Raw genomic sequence first — 20,167 nt, 5'->3', positions numbered from 1 at the left:
TTCTGAAGGAAATCAGCCCTGACTGCTCACTGGAAGGACAGATCGTGAAGCTGAGGCTCCAATACTTTGGCCACCTCATGAGAAGAGAAGACTCCCTGGAAAAGACCCTGATGCTGGGAAAGATGGAGGGCACAAGGAGAAGGGGACGACAGAGGACGAGATGGTTGGACAGTGTTCTCGAAGCTACCAGCATGAGTCAGCATGAGTCTGACCAAATTGCGGGAGGCAATGGAAGACAGGTGTGCCTGGCGTGCTCTGGTCCATGGGGTCACGAAGAGTCGGACATGACTAAACGACTAAACAACAACAAAAAAATGCCTTTTTTAAAAAAGGAGTCTGCTAAGCAGGCTTTTAAAAATGCCTGTTGAACACAATGTTCAGTTTGAACCTTTGCTTCCCAAGGAAGGCTGGGATGTAAGTAGGAAATAAATAATCAGGGGCCTTCCTGGCTAGGAGCTGGGCTCGGTTTAGCCTGGCGTTAATTTGCTTCTGCCTCCAAGCCTTGGGAAATTTGCTCCTTGGTAATAATCATTAGGCTGCTGCCGTTTCAGGTCTTTTGGGCTTGATGAAATGCGCAGGCAAAATGCTAAGTGCTCGCCTCGTTTTTCTTTCAAGCAAGACAGAATGACCAAAGAGCTCTTAAAAATCTATAACACTTCATTACGAAACCCAGGACATTTGCGATTAATTTGCCGCAGTGATGAAGTGCTGCTTGAAACGGGACTGTTGAGGAGCAACCAGCAGCCCGGACGAAAGCATATTTTGGCTTTCTGTTCCTCCCTTTCTATTCGTCTGCAGAATATTTTAAAAGCGAGTGGTTGTTTTGGATGGAAGGTCAAGATTTTCTCGAGATGAATGAGAATGAAAACAAACAAGGAATTGCTTTAAGTGTGTTTTGTTTAACCGGGGGATGTGCTTTGTACATCAACTGAGATGCCCTTGGCACGAGTTCTAATCACACCCCTAGCAGCAGGGGTGGCCTGCTGGCACATGGGAGGAGCTCTTTGTGACTTGCATTGAGTAGTGCTGTGTTCTGACTTGCAGAAGGCCTAAGGCATGACAATGAAGGTTCACGTAAAACAGGAATCCTCAGTTGCCTGTTTCCCCTCCCTTCCCTTTGCACAGGAAAGCATTGCTCTGATAAGTTCCCTTCTGTCTCTCTTGTGCTTCCAGTTCCTGCTGTGTCATGCTCAGCTGGCAAGGATTTTGGAAGCTTGAAAGGAGGAGATGATGGGCTTTGATATCTCATCAACATCCTAGGTCTGGCTTGCTGATAGCATCCACTGCCTGTTAAGGTGGCATGTCAAGGAAGGAAATAAGTGTTGAGTTCCAGTTTTCCCACCAGCTCTCCTTTGCATTGCCTCCAGGGTTTGGGGGGCCCTCAGCAGGGTGCTGTTCAGTAGTGGACAGTGGGGTGGGGTGCCACCATTCAACTGACCTTCACTTGGGACTCAGCTATACAGCTGCAAATAAAATTTTAAAAATTCCTTCCAGTAGCACCTTAGAGACCAACTAAGTTTGAGCTTTCGTGTGCATGCACACTTCTTCAGTGCATCTGAAGGGTATCTGAAGAAGTTTGCATGCACATGAAAGCTCACACCAATAACAAACTTAGTTGGTCTCCAAGATGCTACTGGAAGGAATTTTTTTTTTGTTTCGACTATGGCAGACCAACACGGCTGCCTACCTGTAGCTGCAAAAAAAACGTTTTAAATGTGTTTTAAGTGCAATATACAATGTGATGCTAGATGGTGATGGTGAGCCTTATGGAAAATTTCAATATTTTTTTAAAAAGCACTTTCAGAACGTTTTCTATATGTGTGTAGATTCCACTTTGGTTGCATCACTGCTGATTTAAAAAGGCAATTAAACAAATTCATGGAGGATCAAGCTTTCAATGGCCACTAGTCATCAAAGCTACATGCTGTCTCCAGGATCAAAGCTGCAATAGCTGTGAACACCAGGCACTGGGAACAGCAGAGGAAATGGACTATTGCTCTCGCTTCCTGATTTTTGAGCTTCTAAGATGCCTCTTGTTGGCCACTGTGGGAAGCGGGATGCTGGGCTAGATGGACCTTGGGCCTAATCCATCAGCGACCTTCTAATGCTCTTATTATTATTCCCAGTTTGCAGATAAAACTGAATGAGAATGTCTCCCCAGGCTTCAAAGAGTTCAGGGACTCAGACCCAAGTCCAAGGGTGAAATCTTCCTGTCTGATGCAGAGGTGGGAATCATTGTTCTTCCAGATGGTGTTGGACTGTGCTTCCCACCATCCCTAATCATTGGGCATGCTGGCCCTCATTGATAGGAGCTGGAATCCAGCAACATCCGGAGGGATACATGTTCCCCATCCCTGTGTTTTAGTAATCCTGAGATTATCATCCCAGATAAATTTCAAGCAGAGAATAGCTCTTTCCCACCCAGCCCCACATGGTGACATCCAACATTTATTCTGGGGAGCTTGTTCTCAAGATTTCCCCCTGAAGTGAAAAAGACGAGCTGTCATCATTGATGGGATGTATTCTGAAGAAGTCTTCAGCACAAGGCATTTTTTAAACCTATAAAGTTCAGGCTTTGGGCTGGGAAAGGCTATAGTTCTTTTGAACTTTCCAGGAAGACTGACACTTGGATCCCAGATAGGCTTGCTACTTTGTAAAGTCCAAACCGAGATGACCAGCGGCCCAATGGATGGTGAGAAGCCAATCATAATCACCATGAATAATATTTATATACTGTTTAATAGGCAAATCCCAAGCAGTTTACATAAAACACAGTAAGATAATTTTTTAAAAGAAAATTGTATGTACAACAGAGAAGCTGTCAATAAAACGTTGAGTTAAGTAACAGTAAATAATAAAACAGAACAATGTGCTGAAGCTTATGAGCCTGGTAATGCCTGCTTAATCAGATGAGTCTTTAGAAGGTCTTTAAACCTCACCTCTGTTTCTGTCTCATGAACAGCACATGGAAGGGTTTTCTTGACTGTCCTGGGTTTCCCTGTGTGCAGGTATGGTTTGCCTATTAGCAAGCAGTGTTCCATCTCCCATATGTTCAGATGGACCTGAGGAAAAGCTGTGCTTTTTAAACAAAATAAAAAGTAAACCATCCTCCCAACTCCCAGTTCACTGACCACCACTGACTGGCAGGGGAAGTTCGGGCCAGACATACCCTCCAACATTTCTCTGATAAAAATAGGGACGTCCAATTCCATCATGATAATTTGACTATTTGTACCCCACACAACTTACTAGGTTGCCCCAGCAATTCTGGGCAGCTTCCAACATACATAAAAACATAATAAAACACAGAGGCAGAATTGCCTTCAAGCGGCTTGGGGGTTGAATAAGTCTATACCCTCCAACATTTCTCCTGTGAAAGTAGGGAAAAGTGGGACATTCCGGTATCAAATCATAAACCAGGACGGCTTCTCTAAATCAAGGACACTCGTCTGGTGAGGGTTCTAGTGAAACTTAAAGCAGGGCAAGAGGACAGTATCTCAGAGCACACAGCTGATAAAGTGGTTTTGATATTGGCATCTAGATGAAGGGCACAGTGCCAAATGCTGACAGACATGCAAAACAGAAACATACAGAATTTCAACAGACCGCTTCAAAATGCTGAAAGTTGACATGTATTGTGTGCCAGTTTCTTTCCCAGGGTAACATGGTGCGTTTGCAGATGAAGCTTGCCATTTTTGAGGTGTATCATCTGCTGCACGGCAGTGATTTCAATGCCTGTGTGTCTTAACCAGCCGTCGTCCATAACTTCCACAAAAACTTCTTGGTAGCAATCGCAACTATCTCACCAGCTCAACGCAAACTGAAAGAATTGTGTGCTGGCAAAATCTTATAGTGGATCTTACAGTGGGTAACATACAAAAAAGAATAACACAGCTCATGCGTGGTTAAACGGGGCTCTGAATGGGATTGGTGCAGCCTCTTATGACCCCAAACTGCTGTTCATTTTCTTTCAACCAGATGCAGGAGACAATATCAGTCTGTTCATGAGGTTTATGAAAGATTTATGGGTGGGATTTTGAAAAAAATAATGTTTTGGAGTTCTGGAAATTTTTTGTTAAAATTTAAATGCCAAGTTTCTTTAAATTGCAATCATTTACTATTTTGTGACATTTCTTTATTTAAATAAATGTATGTTTAATCATTTAAAATGAACATTGATTAAAAGATTAAAATGAAGCTTCCAGGTGGGAGCTGGGAGAGAGGGCCCACCCGAGCCCACCCCTTTCTTTGTGAAGGAAGGATTAACATTGGAAAGAGGGCTTTGCGTTTCCTCTGTTTTGTTTTTGTTTTCATTTAGATCAGTTTTTTTTATTGTATTGCATTGCGAAATGCTTCAATAACATTTTATGCAAAAGAAATGTCATATCGCATGATATTAAGGTTCCCTTTTGAGCGCATTCCCCCCAGTGAAAATTCCTTTTTATAAACAACAACAACAAGAAACTGCAATTCATGGGAAATGGATGAAGTGAGATAATTTCAGGATGACTTCATCACATCAAAAAACAATCAATCCAAACCCACTAAAAACACTGCCAAATGGGCTTGCAGCTTGACATTCTATCTGTAGAGACTCTGCACCAGTTTAGTTTCATAGCGACAGGCAGTCAGGTACAGATTTCGGACTGCAAAATGTTTGTAACATTGGGTGTCTCTCCATCATCAGTCTGGTCAGCTGCAGGTGTGTTATCAGCATGGTTCATCCATAATAAAGATGAGTGGCTCCAGCTATCGAATTGCAAAACAGAATTGCAGTGACCGCACACAGGAGCCGTAAGTATTTTCTCTCGCCGCCCCTCCCTCCCCATCATGCTGCTTTATTGAGTCATTAAACATTTATTCTGACAGTTTTGCTACCTGCCACTTGGCCTATGCTGCCTGCGAGTGAGACTTCCTCAGCGCTCGCTGCAAACTTGGGTGTGCGGGATTTCCGTTGAATGGTAATGAAGACACGCGCAAGTGCTCGCACGGTGTGTGAGTGGCAGGCTGAAATTTATTCTGGCCTAGAGGTTTCAGTACCTTCAATTATTCCTCACTATAATCATGTCCTGCAGTCATTTCTCATGCTGTTGCTTCATTTGTGAGCCTGGTGCCATCCGTGTGCAATCATGGAAGCAGTGACTCGAAAGACCCTGGTAACTAACTGCCGACTGCAGAGGAAGATGAGCAATGATTAAATACGACCGTCTTCTAGTACAGATGACCAATGAATATTTCACAGACTACATGTCCTTTATATTTAGGTAGGGACAGGTAAAAAGAAGACAATATCACCCGAGTATATACAAATAGCATGCTTGTTCCCTGAGAGTTTATCTTTTTGTAGCCAAAATGACTTCATTCACATACAAGAGAGAGGTATCAGCGTGACTGGCAGAACCCCAATATTTCAAGAAGTACCAAAAAACAAAAAAACACAGCCCCAGAGGAAAAATCCTCTTTCCCAAACATCCCACTGAAGAACCAGGGCTCATTTCTAGGCCCAGGTCTGAGCTTTAAAGCTCCATGTCCAAGTGCGATGTGTGTTTGTTTGTTTGTTTGCCCCAGTGCTTTCCTAGTCTTTACTGCTGAAAACAATTCCATGGAAAACTGATTTGCTGTTTGTTCCTGAAATATCGAGTGTGAATTTCATGCTCTTTATTCAGCTCGTAGTAGCAATGAATGAAACTTTTCCCCAAACGTCTAACTATATATACACTATTTACACAATGGGCCCCACGTGATTGGCTAATTCCGGGCTGCTCCTGCAGGCCAATCAGGTTGCTGATTCACTTCATCCAGGAACCTGATAGGCTGCTCCTGCAGGCCAATAAGGTTGCTGATTCACTTCCACCTGGAGCTGGATTGGGTGGCTCCTCCTGAGTACATAACAGTACCAATCCAGAGTGCTTGGACACAGATTGGGAAAACACAGATCTGTACCTAGAAAGTTCAGGGCAAAAGGGAATGCAGAACTGCTAGGGTCTAAGATTCCTTCAGCTCTCCCATAAAATATTTGAGAGGGCCACCTCCAGTTGATGAGCATTGCCATTCAAATGGTATGCATGTGCCACGTCTTGTAATCAATTGTGTAGGGCAGGGTTTACCTGCTCCTCCCCCAATATTTTATTCAAGTTGGCACCCCTGATAAGTCATGAGCATTTGGAGTGTTTGCTGGATGAGATAAAGGAGGGGAAGAAGGAAAATTTTTAATAGCATTAATCTGTCGTGCCTATCCGCCCCCCATTACCTTGCCTTTTCTCTGCTTCCTTTCCTTCTTCAATCTATTTCACATTGTAAGCTCTATGGGGCAGAGACCCCCACTCTTAACGTAGACATCCGGTTTTCTGCAGGCATCTGGTCGGCCACTGTGACAACAAGACGCTGGACTACATGAGCCATTGGCCTGATCCAGCAGGATCTGCTGCCCTTCAGATATTTTGGACTACAACTTCCATGCACCAGCAAGTACAGCTATGTTGGGGAACGTTGCACCATCTCTGCACAAGGAATCTAATTTTGTAACATGTCTTTGCAAGTTCACTATTGATTGATTTTTTAAATTGAATTTATATACCGCTCTACACCCACAGGTTTCAGTATGAGAGGTCAGGAAGGTTACTGAGATCCTAACAAACAATGAGCAACATGTGCTTTTCGGTGTTTCTGGGCTATACTGGTTCTTACTGGAACGGGCTAAGTTGTCCAAATTGACCCATTGCCATTGGGAGAAGTCCATCAGGGTTGTGGCATGCTGTTTGTGGAACAGGAAGTTGAGCATGGATACAGCACTCTTCCCTGATCAAAATCTGAGCTGGCATTATGTACATTCCGGAAGCGTGTTTTATTTTACTTTCAGGGCTTAAACAAAAGCAGCAACACACAACCACTTGACTGCCTAGCCTGCTGATGCTGGTTGCAATTTCTAATGGGCTGATAAAGTGCTGTGTGCATCCCCTTGTTCTGGGAACTTGAGTTTCCAGCTAATAGATTTCCTTTACATTTGCCCTCTGGGAATGTACTGAAATTAAAATGCAGCCAGAGGTTAGATGATATGGAGGATTAGCGAGCACGTCTGAGGAGTCAGGTATTGTGCTGGTGTGGTGCTGGCTGTCAAGATCAGCCTGTTATACAATCTCCATAAAATGTCCAGAAGTGCTCATGGGGAATACAAGACCAAAAATGGCAAAGTGACTGAAGGTCACTATTAAGTGCATTAGCAGAATTGGAGAAGGAAACATAAGTGGCTTCTCCCTTGCAAGCCGTATTTTACCTTGCAAGTATTTTTAGCAAACACTTTTTTTTAAAAGGAAAACAACAACAACGTGAAGATTCAATGTCTATTATCCTATGTAGGAAAAAAAAGTGTGTGCATGTATTTAGGAATAAGAAGAAATGGCAGACGAGTTTGTAGTCTTTGTGGCTTGTAGCCTTTGGGCTCTGTTTATAGCTGCGTATGAGCTGTACATTTAAAGTGCCTTCCCTGTCACCCGAGAATCTTGGGAATTTTAGTTTATATTTCACAGAAGCACAATTTGTAATAATAAACTACAATTCCCATAATTCTTCAGGCGGGGAAACACGTGCTTTAAATGTATGGTGTGCTTGCAGCCTGTATCTACACTACAAATGTGTATTGGATTTTTATCTGTTTAAATCATAATGCCTTCTCCTGAAGCATTTTGGGAATTTTAGTTTAGAGGTGCTTCTGTGAGTTTTTAGTTAGAGAGCTCTGCACACAGAACTACAATGCCTAGAATTCTTGGGATGTGTGGGGATGGGTGACTGTCAAAAGAAGTCCATAGGGTAGCTGTGGTGACGGGTTTATTAGTTACATGCGTTGGCTAGAGCATTGGACTTGGGTAGACTGTTTAATTCTAGCTCAGGCATTAAGATTACTGGGTGGTCTTGGGCAAGCTGCTATTCCACAGATTCCACACTAGAAAGTAATGTCAACAGGACAATATATAAATCTATTTTAGTGACTCAGATGGATCCAGGTGATTTTTCCTTAGCACACAGCTGCTTTGAGACATATGGTGAAAAGTAGGGCACACACTTCTTAAATAAATAAACACAAATTCTGAAGTTGCAAAATTTTGCTCAGGATCCAGGGGTTTCTTATGTGTGGGACTATGGGGAAGGATTCAGTGTGGGTCTAAGTGTGGGGTGGAGTATGCTTGTGGGGTTGGGTGCAATGGGGGTCAGTGTGAAGCAGGATTTAGGCAGGTGTCTCAGTTTGGGCAGAAAGTTGGGGGGGGCGGGTAGCAGTGTGGGGATGGTGTTTAGCCATGAAAAATATTTTGCATTCTTTTTATGAAGATGGCGGTGATATCTCTGTAAAGTCAACATTGCGCTGGAAAAACTGGGTGAAAATATGTTTCAGCATTTCAGCAATAAAACCTGTATGGGAACCATAGAACTATATGCATTGCCTGCGATTCAGAGGCCCACACATATGAGACCTGCACATATACATGCCACTTTGCACTTGTTTCCTCCTGCTAAGCACACTACATTTTAGACTTTCTTCAGGCTAATATGGACTGGTGAACTAGGAAGGCTGAAAGCCCCCTGGGCATGCATGCATGTTCAGTGCTTTGCCAGACAACCATAGATTGCCCTAAGTGCATGCATGCGCCCCCTGTCTGAAAGTCTCTGTGTCTGTGTACATGCCTCTTCGCCGGTGCTCTTTGCCTGAGACGTCCCTTGATTTCCCCCTCTCTCTGCTTTTTTGATTTGGTGATTACTGTTTTGAGCACTAGTAAAACAACCGTACCATGTTCATTTGTGCTTCAGGAGAAAGGAAAAAAAAAAGGGAAAAAGAATGAACACATGTCAATTTGTGGCCTTTTAAATATGATTAAGCAGAGAGAAAAATAGCAATTGCCAGTGTTTGCTTGGTTGGTAAGATGCGTGAGAATTAGCATTACTCCTGAGAGCTGCCATTGGTTAGCTGGAGGGAAAATGGATATCAATTATACATAATCTAAGAAGCCTCTGCATAATAATCAGGCCCAGTAGGAGCTTTGGGGCAGCTTCCTTATTCTCTTGTAAACACAAGAGCCCAGATAGACACGTCAGTCAGGAGTAGCGGCTGCAATTCTTCCTCCTCCATTTTTTATTTTTTTTTACTATTTTTTATTTAAAAACACCTTCACATTCTATTGCTTCAATATGCAAACAAGGCTGTTTAGCTGAAGGTTAAGGCTGTGCTAATGAGCTCCCCGCACTAACCCTGAAGTAAAAAAGGTCTGTTTCACAGCTGCTTAGAGACAGCGTTCCTCTGGGCATGCTCAGGTACTGGAAAATACTTTTCTTTTATAACTGAACCCCCCTCCCCACTCCAGACCCTCGTCCTGCACACCCTGCTTTGCACTTATTCTCCTCACAAACCCCCAGCTTGCTAATATAATTACCTCAGCACTTGCAGAGGGGTTTTTTTGGTGTGTGTGTGTTTTTTGACAATGAGAACACATCCATCCCAGAGTGTCTGCCACTGAATTATGTATTTTGGCCCCCGACAGGAAAAAGGGCTCGGAAATTTTTACAGCAGATGTAAAATTCACTCCCTGCCTTGATTCCTGGAGGACCGCAACTCAAGGCTAATTTTCTCGTTTCCTCCTTAATGGTGGACAGTTCTTTCATCATTGTTCCCCTCAGTACTGCTCTCCTGATACCCTCGCTTCCCTTTCCCCTCCTTCGGTGGCTGGTGTCATTTGGATGACATGAGTGACAGAAGAAGTTTCTAGAACAACGTGGGCTGAGCAATCCCCTGCTTGACACAGATGTGCCAAACTTCTGTTGCTTCAGGATCAGTCAGGAGTCCCCCTTTCCTCCCCTAAAGGCAAGGTTTCGGGCCATTGTTGCTACCAAGCAACTGGATAATTGCCCTGGTAGAGGCACACAAATGACCATTATAAATCCCCCTGCAAAGCCTCTTTTTATTTTTTTAAAATGTCATTTACAAACCACAATACCAAGCGTGCTCCCCTCCCTTGAAGATCCAATTATTCTCATGAATTAATGAAAATATCCCTTATCTAGAGTAGCTTTCAAATCCCCACAGGGCTAATTTAGGGACCACTTAGTTTGCTTCTCTTTTAAACAGGGTGAGGCATGGCGTTCACTCTGAGAGAGTTGCCACCGTTTTGTTCCGGAGATGTGGCCTTCTAATAACATGACGTGGAAGGCCACACCTTTTGGCACCACTGCATGAAACACAGGCCATGCTCCGCTTGTAGACCCTGGGAGTATTGGCACACCGTGGCTCGAAGGAAGGCAGCATCGTTCAGTAGTCAGATAGGAATGCATGCTCTTTCTTTTACACTTGGGCTCCTCTCTCTCTCTCTCTCTCTCTCTCTCTCTCTCTCTCTCTCCTTTCTTTTCAATTGCTGTCTCTCCATATGACAATCCATATTATGCAGTGGGTGAGAGAGGCTCTCAGCTCCACAATCGTTCATGGCTTCAATTATTTATCGCGCTAGTGTTATGGTACATTAGATTCCCCCCCTCCTTCCTTTTAGACAAGTGGTGCCAACTCCCTTCCGCCTAGCCCCGAAGCTCATTAAATGGCCATCATGACCGGACGGCCTTAATTGCATTGCATCCAAGCGATTCTCTTGTCATTTGGATTCAAACCCAAATAAAAAAACCGCCTCACCAGAATCTCTGATCACGGTTTGGCAACTGATGAGGGCACCCTGCAAGCAGCTCGCTTACTGGACCGCTGGTGCAAATTTATGGCGGATTAAGTTAATGAATGGTAATAGTGACATGTGCCGGGACAATCCTTATTCGTAATCATGCATCTGGTCATTTAGCATGCAAAGGCTGACGCAGTTTTCCACAATTATGTATTTGAGAGTGACAGTCCCTAGAAATGGGGCTTTTAAATGTGAATGGCCCAGCAGCCTAAATTGTGGTAAATGTGTACAGTGGTACCTCGGGTTACATAGGCTTCAGGTTACATACGTTTCAGGTTACAGACTCTGCTAACCCAGAAATAGTACCTTGGGTTAAGAACTTTGCTTCAGGATGAGAACAGAAATCGTGCTCCAGTGGTGTGGTGGCAGGAGGAGGCCCCATTAGCTAAAGTGGTGCTTCAGGTTAAGAACAGTTTCAGGTTAGGAACAGACCTCCAGAACGAATTAAGTACTTAACCTGAGGTACCACTGTATTTTCTTGTTATGTGAATGCTGATGGAGTCAAAACAAAACACCTCTGTGCTTAACGTAAGAAATCAGAAGCACCTGGGGTCTCTGAATAAGAATGGCCTTGCTAAATCAGATCAAAGGTCTACCTCATACCCCTCAACTGCCCCATTAAATTGGGATGTCCTATTTTGGGGCACCATGCTCTCGGTAATCTCCATTTTGGGCTTCGTAATCTTGTATGGGTCATGTGACTCACGTGGGAGTGCAGCCAGAAAGGCATGCATCCCAGTTTTTGGTCTCCACGTGTTGGAGGGTATGCTGCCTTATAAAGGGTTCTGTTGCTAGTGGGGACCAACCAGATGTCCCTTAGAAGCAAGGTAAGGTGGAGGTCTACAGCCCCTGTAATCAGAGACACAGTGCCTTCAAATACAGAAGATCCCTTCTTAGCCATCATGCATATTTCTAAATGCGTGGGATGCATGTGGAGATTCATGATATTGGACAGTGCGGCGAGCAGAGGACATTATTGGAAAATTCCATTTAAATTCAGCCGAAGACAGCTGTGTGCCTTAATACCGTATTTACTTTAATGCACCATCGAACCTAACACACACCTCAATTTTCAGAACCTTGAAACAAATAAAAACGTATTTTCTGGTGAATGTAAATGTGCCATCGAATCTAATGTGCACCTTAATTTTCGCAGCGTAATTTGACACCAAAAGGTGAGCATTAGATTCAAGTAAATACAGTAACAATACAGTTGGCCTGGCACTTAAGTTAGGGTTCAGTTCTGGCAGTCCGCGTACAAAGGCTATAATGTGCAAAGTAAGGAAGGTGGTAGGTGGAAGGTTGTTGCTGTGCTCTAGGAAGGTTTCAGGTGACCTTCCCAGAGCCCGGCAAGGCAGCCCCTTCCTTACCAGCCTTTGGGATGCTCCCAGAGCCCTGAAGCCTCTTTTCCAGAGCCTGGTAAGCAAGGAAAAGCCACCAATTGTGCAGAGGTGGGGGGAATGAATGAATGAATGAATGAAGAGCAGGGAATGACGGGTTTCCTCCATTCTCAATGTACTGTTTCATTATCCTACACAAAATACATCTTGTTTCACTAGCTGGCCTATGTTTGCTTTTTAGCACCAAGGCAAGAGATCAGTAGGCATGTGTTACATTATGAAGGACATTGGTCCAAGATGATATAGCGTGTTTAAACCTAGAAAATCCAATTTAATCCAGAATAAATACACCATACAATTAAAGCACATATCCCCTAAGGATCCTGGAAATGGTAGTTTATATCTCGCAGAGCTACAATTCCCAGCACTTTTAGCAAATTAAAATTCTCAGGATTCTTTGGTGTGGATGCAGCCTAAAATAGTCACAAATCAAGGGACATTATGTCAGCTATGCCTAACTTCTCATGTTAATCTCAATGCATTGTCATTTGACTTAATGGTGCACAGCTCCTGGCCTTGGCAAACCCTACAGGCTGAGCAGGAAAAAGGGCAGGGTCTGATATCCTTGCAATTAACAGAGCTATAAAAGTTAAGGTGTGCTGAGATTAACATACTTTATTCCACCTAACAAATTATCTTGGCTTGGCTGTAAACACCTTTATTTTTACATCTCCCTCATCACTTCCTGAGACAAATTGGTTGACGCGACATGCTTTTCCCAGGAGCACAGAATACACTTGCGATGGCGAAGACTGGGGCCGTGTTGCAGGGAAAGGAGGGCCTACCTTTATGACCCCATCCTACAGCCTAGCTCAAATCTCTTTCTTGGGCTCCATGATCACTGCAGATGGTGACAGCAGTCACGGAATTAAAAGATGCCTGCTCCTTGGGAGAAAGGCGATGGCAAACCTAGACAGCATCTTAAAAAGCAGAGACATCACCTTACCAACAAAGGTCCTGTGGGATGTAAACACAGGAGAAGTCAATGACAACATTCCTAGAGTGTACATGTTAGAACATGGGGAGGGATGTCTGTCCGGCAAGCAGGTAAACTTCCTGGGGACGGACTTCCTCCGCATGTGACCAGAGGTGGGTGTGGCCTCACCTGTGCAGGTAAATGATAAAAGCACAGGGCAGGCAGCCATTTCTCTCTCTCTGCCATCTTCCTTTGATGAGGAAACATCTAAGGATGCTCTCTTGGCTCCCAGCCAAGAGAGGAGATAAGGTCTATCTTGCTACAAGATAGATTCTAAATGTATGTAACCTTTTTAAGCTGTCTGCCTTCTGGGATCATATTGTGAACAGAACGTGAGTAAACTCTTTTATACTTTTATGAAGACTGTGTCGTGTCTTGTATTTTAAGAGGGAACAAAAGGGGAAATTACCAGAGTAATTATTATAGAGGTTCTAGCGAACCTGTGCATACGTTACCGTTGCGAACTTAAAGGGGAATGTCTATAAACTCTGCTGATATTTTGGGAACTTGTTAGCACAAGTTGGATAAGGATATAATTAGTCGATATATCCTCTCCTGCACCCCAGAACATTCCCACAAAGGGTTAGTGGCCCCAGTATTGCATATTTCTGCGTATTTTTGAAGGATTGCATTGGATTGTGATTTTGAGTTGAGTAGTATTTTTCTGAGTTAATGAAATATACTCAGAGTTGCAAAGTGATTTCATGCTCTTTATTCAGCTCATAGTGGTGAGGAGGAATGAATGAATGTCCCCTCAAAGTATCTGCTTTATATACATTATTTACACAATGGGCTGCACATGATTGGCTAATTCCGGAATTCTACTGTAAGCCAATCAGGTTGTGGATTCACTTCTCTCTGGAGCATGATTGGGTAGTTCCTGCCAACCAATCATACTGCTGCATTGTTCTAGGACCAATCAGACTGCTGCATTCTGAATCATATTGTTCTAGGACCAATCAGACTGCTGCCTTTTGGATCCTATTGTTCTAGGACCAATCAGACTGCTGCCTTTTGGATCCTATTCAACTCAGTACATAACAGTTAACTTCCTGGTAAGCACATGGTCCTTTGTTCCATTGTGCAGTGGGGATTAAGCACCCCCCCTTCCCTCAGAGTTCACAGTGACCCAAGGCAGTGAAGAATTGTTTTTGTATTTTGAGATTTTGATTTTAAAATTTTGAGAAATTTTGAAATTTTGAAGAATTTTCAAATTTTTGGATTTTAAGATGGCTAGAGCAGCTTTTGATAGTGATGCAAAGCTAGGAATGCCTGTGCTGAATGAACACAATTTCATACACTGGAAGCAGCGCTTGATAGCATGTTTAGATTATAAGCACATTTTGGAAGCTTTAAAGCCTCAGCCTACAGGAACAACTGAGGGAGATTTAGCCAAGATAAGTGCTTGGAAACGCATGAACAGCAAAGCTAGACACATAATTTTGAGTGGACTTCGTGATGAGCAGCTATCATTAATAAATAGTACAGATGATGCATCTCAAATCTTAAGAGATATTGAGCGCGTGTATGGAGAATCTAGCATAAACTGCTTCAGAAACTTGGTGTATAAATTAACCAGAGTGAGGATGAATTCAAAAGAGGAATTCACAGAGCACATCAACAAGTTTACTGAGATTATTCAAAGAATTGATTTGACTCCCAAAACTTTTGATGAAGATACAAAGATAGCATTTTTGTTATCATCACTTGGACCACGCTTTAGCGCATTTGTAAGTTTGATGGATCATAGACAAGGTCTGACTTTTAAAGACTGGATTGGTTATTTAAAAGAAGAATGCAGAGATAGAGCTGAATCTCCAGTGAGAAATGCTAGAAGCAAAGACAGCAGTTATGCATCTAGGCAATTTACAAAGACGAAAGAAATGCCTAAGAAAGTGATTTGTTTCAATTGTAACAAAGAAGGACACATTGCAAAGAATTGCAGGGCTCCTAAAGCAAAGAAACCCCACCCCTTTCAGCCAAAAGGGGAAAAGAAGGGGAAATGTGAATGCACATGGCTACTGCAAGAAAGGAATTTAGCTGTCCAAAATCGTGAAAATAGACGTAATAAATGGATAATTGATTCAGGAGCGAGCTCGCATTTTTCATATAAGAAGGAATATTTTAATGAGATAAATGATGAAGGATCTGAAATTAAGATCTCAGATGGCAACATTGTTAAAGCAAAAGGTGCAGGTTCCATGAGTCTGAAATGCAATATAAACAATGAATGCATTGAGAACACAATCTCTAGAGTTTTGTACGTACCAGAGCTGAGCTGCAATTTAATCAGCGTGTCCACTTTGGACAAGAAAGGTTTCCAGATCACATTTGGAAATGGAGAGTGTAAAGTGACTAAAAATGACAAAGTGGTTGCTCAAGCAAAGCTAATAAATGGTGTATATGAGCTTGATCTTTCAGAGAACCAGTCTGCAAAGGTGGCACATTCCAGCCAGAAGGATGAAGCAGATCTGGACCTATGGCACAGAAGGCTTGGACATAGAGACATCAATGTCATTCTGGATCTACAGAATAGAGATCTTGTAAGAGGTTTGCAGGTAAAGCAGAGCAAAAAAGCTCCAGCAAAGTGCATAAGCTGTATTACTGAGAAGGCTGTAAAACCTTCATTTCCACCTTGTGTAGAACAAAGAAGCAACAAAGTGCTTGACATAGTGCACACTGACATATGTGGACCCATGAATGTTCCCTCACTGGGAAAGAATAGATATATTTTAATATTTCTGGATGACTTTTCAAGATTTTGTGTTGTATATTTCCTCAAAGAGAAGAGTGAGACAGTGGACAAGCTCCAGGAATACATTGCCATGGTCAAGAACAAATTCCAAAGAGCTCCAGCTGTGTTAATGAGCGACAATGGAGGTGAGTACTGCTCAAATGAAATGCAGGCTCTCCTGGCCAAGGAAGGAATTGCACACGTAACCACAATTCCTTACACACCACAGCAGAATGCCATAGCTGAGAGAAAGTTTAGGTCCATTATGGACATGACAAGGTGCATGCTAAAGGATGCATGTTTGCCACAGAAGCTGTGGGCCGAAGGAGTATACACGTCGGTCTATTTGCAGAATAGACTGCCAACTAAAGGTGCAGAGTGCACACCATTTGAACTTTGGCATGAGAAAGCTCCCATTCTGTCGCACATACGTGTGTTTGGAAGTCCGTGCTACTTCCACGTGCCCAAGGAACACAGACACAAGCTTGACTCCAGGGCAAAAGCAGGTATCCTGGTGGGATATGCCTCTGGAGGCAAAGGATACAGAATTATGGACTTACAAACTGGTAAGACAAATACATACCATGCGGTTTATTTTGATGAATATGGAAAAGTAGACACTAAGAACACTGTTGTGGATTCTTCAGATGAGTCAGAAAGGACTCAAGAGTTTGTATATTTCCCTTTTGAGACCCCACAAAGTAATAATCTGCCTTCGAGTGTTACATCGCCCCCTACAGGCGACGCACCAGAAGACGCAGAGGACCAGAACCCTGGCGGCACCAGAGACAAAGATGAGGACTCAGATGGGGACATGCCTGCGTTGGAGGAGGATGAGGAAGCTGATGCGGTCGCAGAACCAAAGGTCAGGCGCTCGTCCAGAACCAACAAAGGTGTCCCACCATTACGGTTGTCCTACTTTGCAGGGTCGGCGTTTCCACAGGAACCTTCCACTTGGGAAGAGATACAGGAGATGCCAGCTGCAGAAGCCAGTCTCTGGAGGAAGGCCACGCAGGAGGAGATGGATGCACTGCATCAGAACAAGACCTGGACACTCACTGAGCTACCTCCCGGTAAGAAGGCCATTGGCAGTAAATGGGTTTTCAAGGTTAAGAAGGGGTCAGAAGGAGAAGTGCAGCGCTACAAAGCTAGACTTGTAGCACAGGGATTTTCACAGCGTTTTGGTGAAGACTATGATGAAGTTTTTGCACCAACTGTGAGGTACAGCAGCGTAAGAATGCTTTTAAGCATTGCAGCCTCCAAGAAAATGAGGGTGAAACACATAGACATTGCTACAGCTTTTCTACATGGGCAAATTTCTGAAGAAATTTATATGAAACAGCCCAAAGGTTTTGTAAAACCACATGAGGCACATTTAGTGTGCAAACTCCAGAAAGGACTTTATGGACTTAAACAGGCTGCCAGAGCCCGGAACCAGAAGTTGCATAAAATGCTGACGCAACTTGGGTACAAGCAAGGCGATGCTGACAAGTGCTTGTACAGTAAGTCAAATAATGGACAATTCTCATATATCTTAGCTTTTGTCGATGACCTGATTATTGCCACAGCAAGTGAGAAAGACTATACACAGATAGTAAAACACCTTAGCAAACAGGTGGAAGTCAAGGAGCTAGGACATGTCCAGTACTACCTCGGGATCCAGGTGGAAAGAGAAGAGGACGGCTCATTTCTTCTCAGCCAAAGACAGAAGATCCACGAGCTAGTTGAGCACATGCAGATGCAAGACGCACATCCAGTTGCTACACTGATGGCTACTGACTTCCTGAAGAATCAGCAGGATTCGAAGCAGTTGCCAGACAACAATGACTACAGGTCGGCGATTGGTAAACTTTTGTATTTAGTTACACATGTAGACCTGACTTAGCTAATGCTGTGGGGATTCTTAGCAGAAAAGTGAATTCTCCCACTGAGCATGATTGGGCAGGTGTAAAGAGGGTGGTGCGATATTTGAAGGGTACCATGAATTGTAAATTAAGGTTACCAGCCGTCAGAGACCCTAAGTTGGTTGGGTATACTGATGCTGATTGGGCTGGGGATAATGCTGATTATAAATCAACAAGTGGTCATGTTTTTATGTTTGGTGATGGACCTGTTTCATGGGGCAGTTATAAACAGAGCTGTGTAGCATTATCTTCCACAGAATCAGAATACGTTGCAGCAACAGAAGCCTGCAGAGAGATCGCCTGGCTTGATCAACTCATAAAGGACTTTGGGTTGGTGAGGAAAGGGCCAGTCAGCTTGCTGGAGGACAATCAAAGTTGCCTGAAGCTGACGCAGAGTGTGAAGTTCCTGGCCAGAACAAAACACATTGGGGTTAAATACCACTACATACGCCAGATGATCCAGGATGGACTTGTGGAACTAACCTACTGCAGCACCCAAGAGATGACTGCTGACATCCTGACGAAACCCCTACCAAAGGAGAGTTTCCAGAATCTACGTGTCAATCTGGGACTCTGGGTGGTTGAATAAAGTTGTTTATGTTTTGTATAATGTTGTATTGCCTGAGAAGGGGTATGTGGGATGTAAACACAGGAGCAGTCAATGACAACATTCCTAGAGTGTACATGTTAGAACATGGGGAGGGATGTCTGTCCGGCAAGCAGGTAAACTTCCTGGGGACGGACTTCCTCCGCATGTGACCAGAGGTGGGTGTGGCCTCACCTGTGCAGGTAAATGATAAAAGCACAGGGCAGGCAGCCATTTCTCTCTCTCTGCCATCTTCCTTTGATGAGGAAACATCTAAGGATGCTCTCTTGGCTCCCAGCCAAGAGAGGAGATAAGGTCTATCTTGCTACAAGATAGATTCTAAATGTATGTAACCTTTTTAAGCTGTCTGCCTTCTGGGATCATATTGTGAACAGAACGTGAGTAAACTCTTTTATACTTTTATGAAGACTGTGTCGTGTTTTGTATTTTAAGAGGGAACAAAAGGGGAAATTACCAGAGTAATTATTATAGAGGTTCTAGCGAACCTGTGCACACGTTACCGTTGCGAACTTAAAGGGGAATGTCTATAAACTCTGCTGATATTTTGGAACTTGTTAGCACAAGTTGGATAAGGATATAATTAGTCAATATATCCTCTCCTGCACCCCAGAATATTCCCACAGGTCCATATAGTTAAAGCCATGGTTTTCCCAGTAGTGATGTATGGAAGTGAGAGCTGGACCATAAAGAAGGCTGATCGCCGAAGAATTGATGCTTTTGAATTATGGTGCTGGAGGAGACTCTTGAGAGTCCCATGGACTGCAAGAAGATCAAACCTCTCCATTCTGAAGGAAATCAGCCCTGACTGCTCACTGGAAGGACAGATCCTGAAGCTGAGGCTCCAATACTTTGGCCACCTCATGAGAAGAGAAGACTCCCTGGAAAAGACCCTGATGCTGGGAAAGATGGAGGGCACAAAGAGAAGGGGACGACAGAGGACGAGATGGTTGGACAGTGTTCTCGAAGCTACAAACATGAGCCTGACCAAACTGCGGGAGGCAGTGGAAGACAGGAGTGCCTGGCGTGCTCTGGTCCATGGAGTCACAAAGAGTCGGACACGACTAAATGACTAAACAACAACAAAAATTAGACTATTAATTTGTTTTGGTGCCACTTGAAAGCCATCTTAGAAGGCTTGGTATTCTGAAAGGGGTGGGTGGGTTATAAATAGCTGTAATATATAAATCAACAAAATAAAGCAAGCCTGAAGTCTGCCTACACCTGCCTCAGTAAACTCAAAAGCTTGTGATGCTGACACACACACCCTCGCGACCCAAATCGAGCTGGGAGCTAGAGCACCCAGCCGACTGCCCAGCGGCATTCCGGGGCCAGGAAAACCCCGGATCCGATGCAGGGAGAAGGAGGAGAGGAAAGGGAGAGAGAGGAAGAGGAAGGAGGAAAAAAAGGGGAGCCCACATGGTGGTACTTCTGGGGCAGCCAATTGAACGAGCTGAGCTCTCAGAATGAGGCTCAGTCTCTTTGTAGCAGATGTAGTGTGCACATCTAAGTCCACCTTTAAGATTTGGATGAACGTAGAACTAAAACCCATCTCCTCTTATTTGTTGTTGTGTCTGAATTTCCCAGTGTCAGAACAAGAGGATAGACAGGCTCCATCCCACACCTTCCTTGAGTGCAAATTCCCACCGATTTAAAAGGGAGTAGCTCTTCTTAACTCCCACCTAAGCCTCAGTATGCAGGCTTGTGCCAAATTACACATTCCTGATTGCCCTAAAGGAGAGGTATTGCTTGGTGTTCTGCTGTTATCATTGCCATTTTAAGCGGGTGGATCCTAAACAGCTGAAAGATTGAACAGCTGTGCTGATCGACAGCCCTGGGACCA

This window comes from Podarcis raffonei, chromosome 12 (genome assembly GCF_027172205.1).
Source record: "Podarcis raffonei isolate rPodRaf1 chromosome 12, rPodRaf1.pri, whole genome shotgun sequence".
In the NCBI taxonomy this organism is placed as follows: domain Eukaryota; kingdom Metazoa; phylum Chordata; class Lepidosauria; order Squamata; family Lacertidae; genus Podarcis; species Podarcis raffonei.
Note: the sequence above shows the minus strand (reverse complement) of the source record.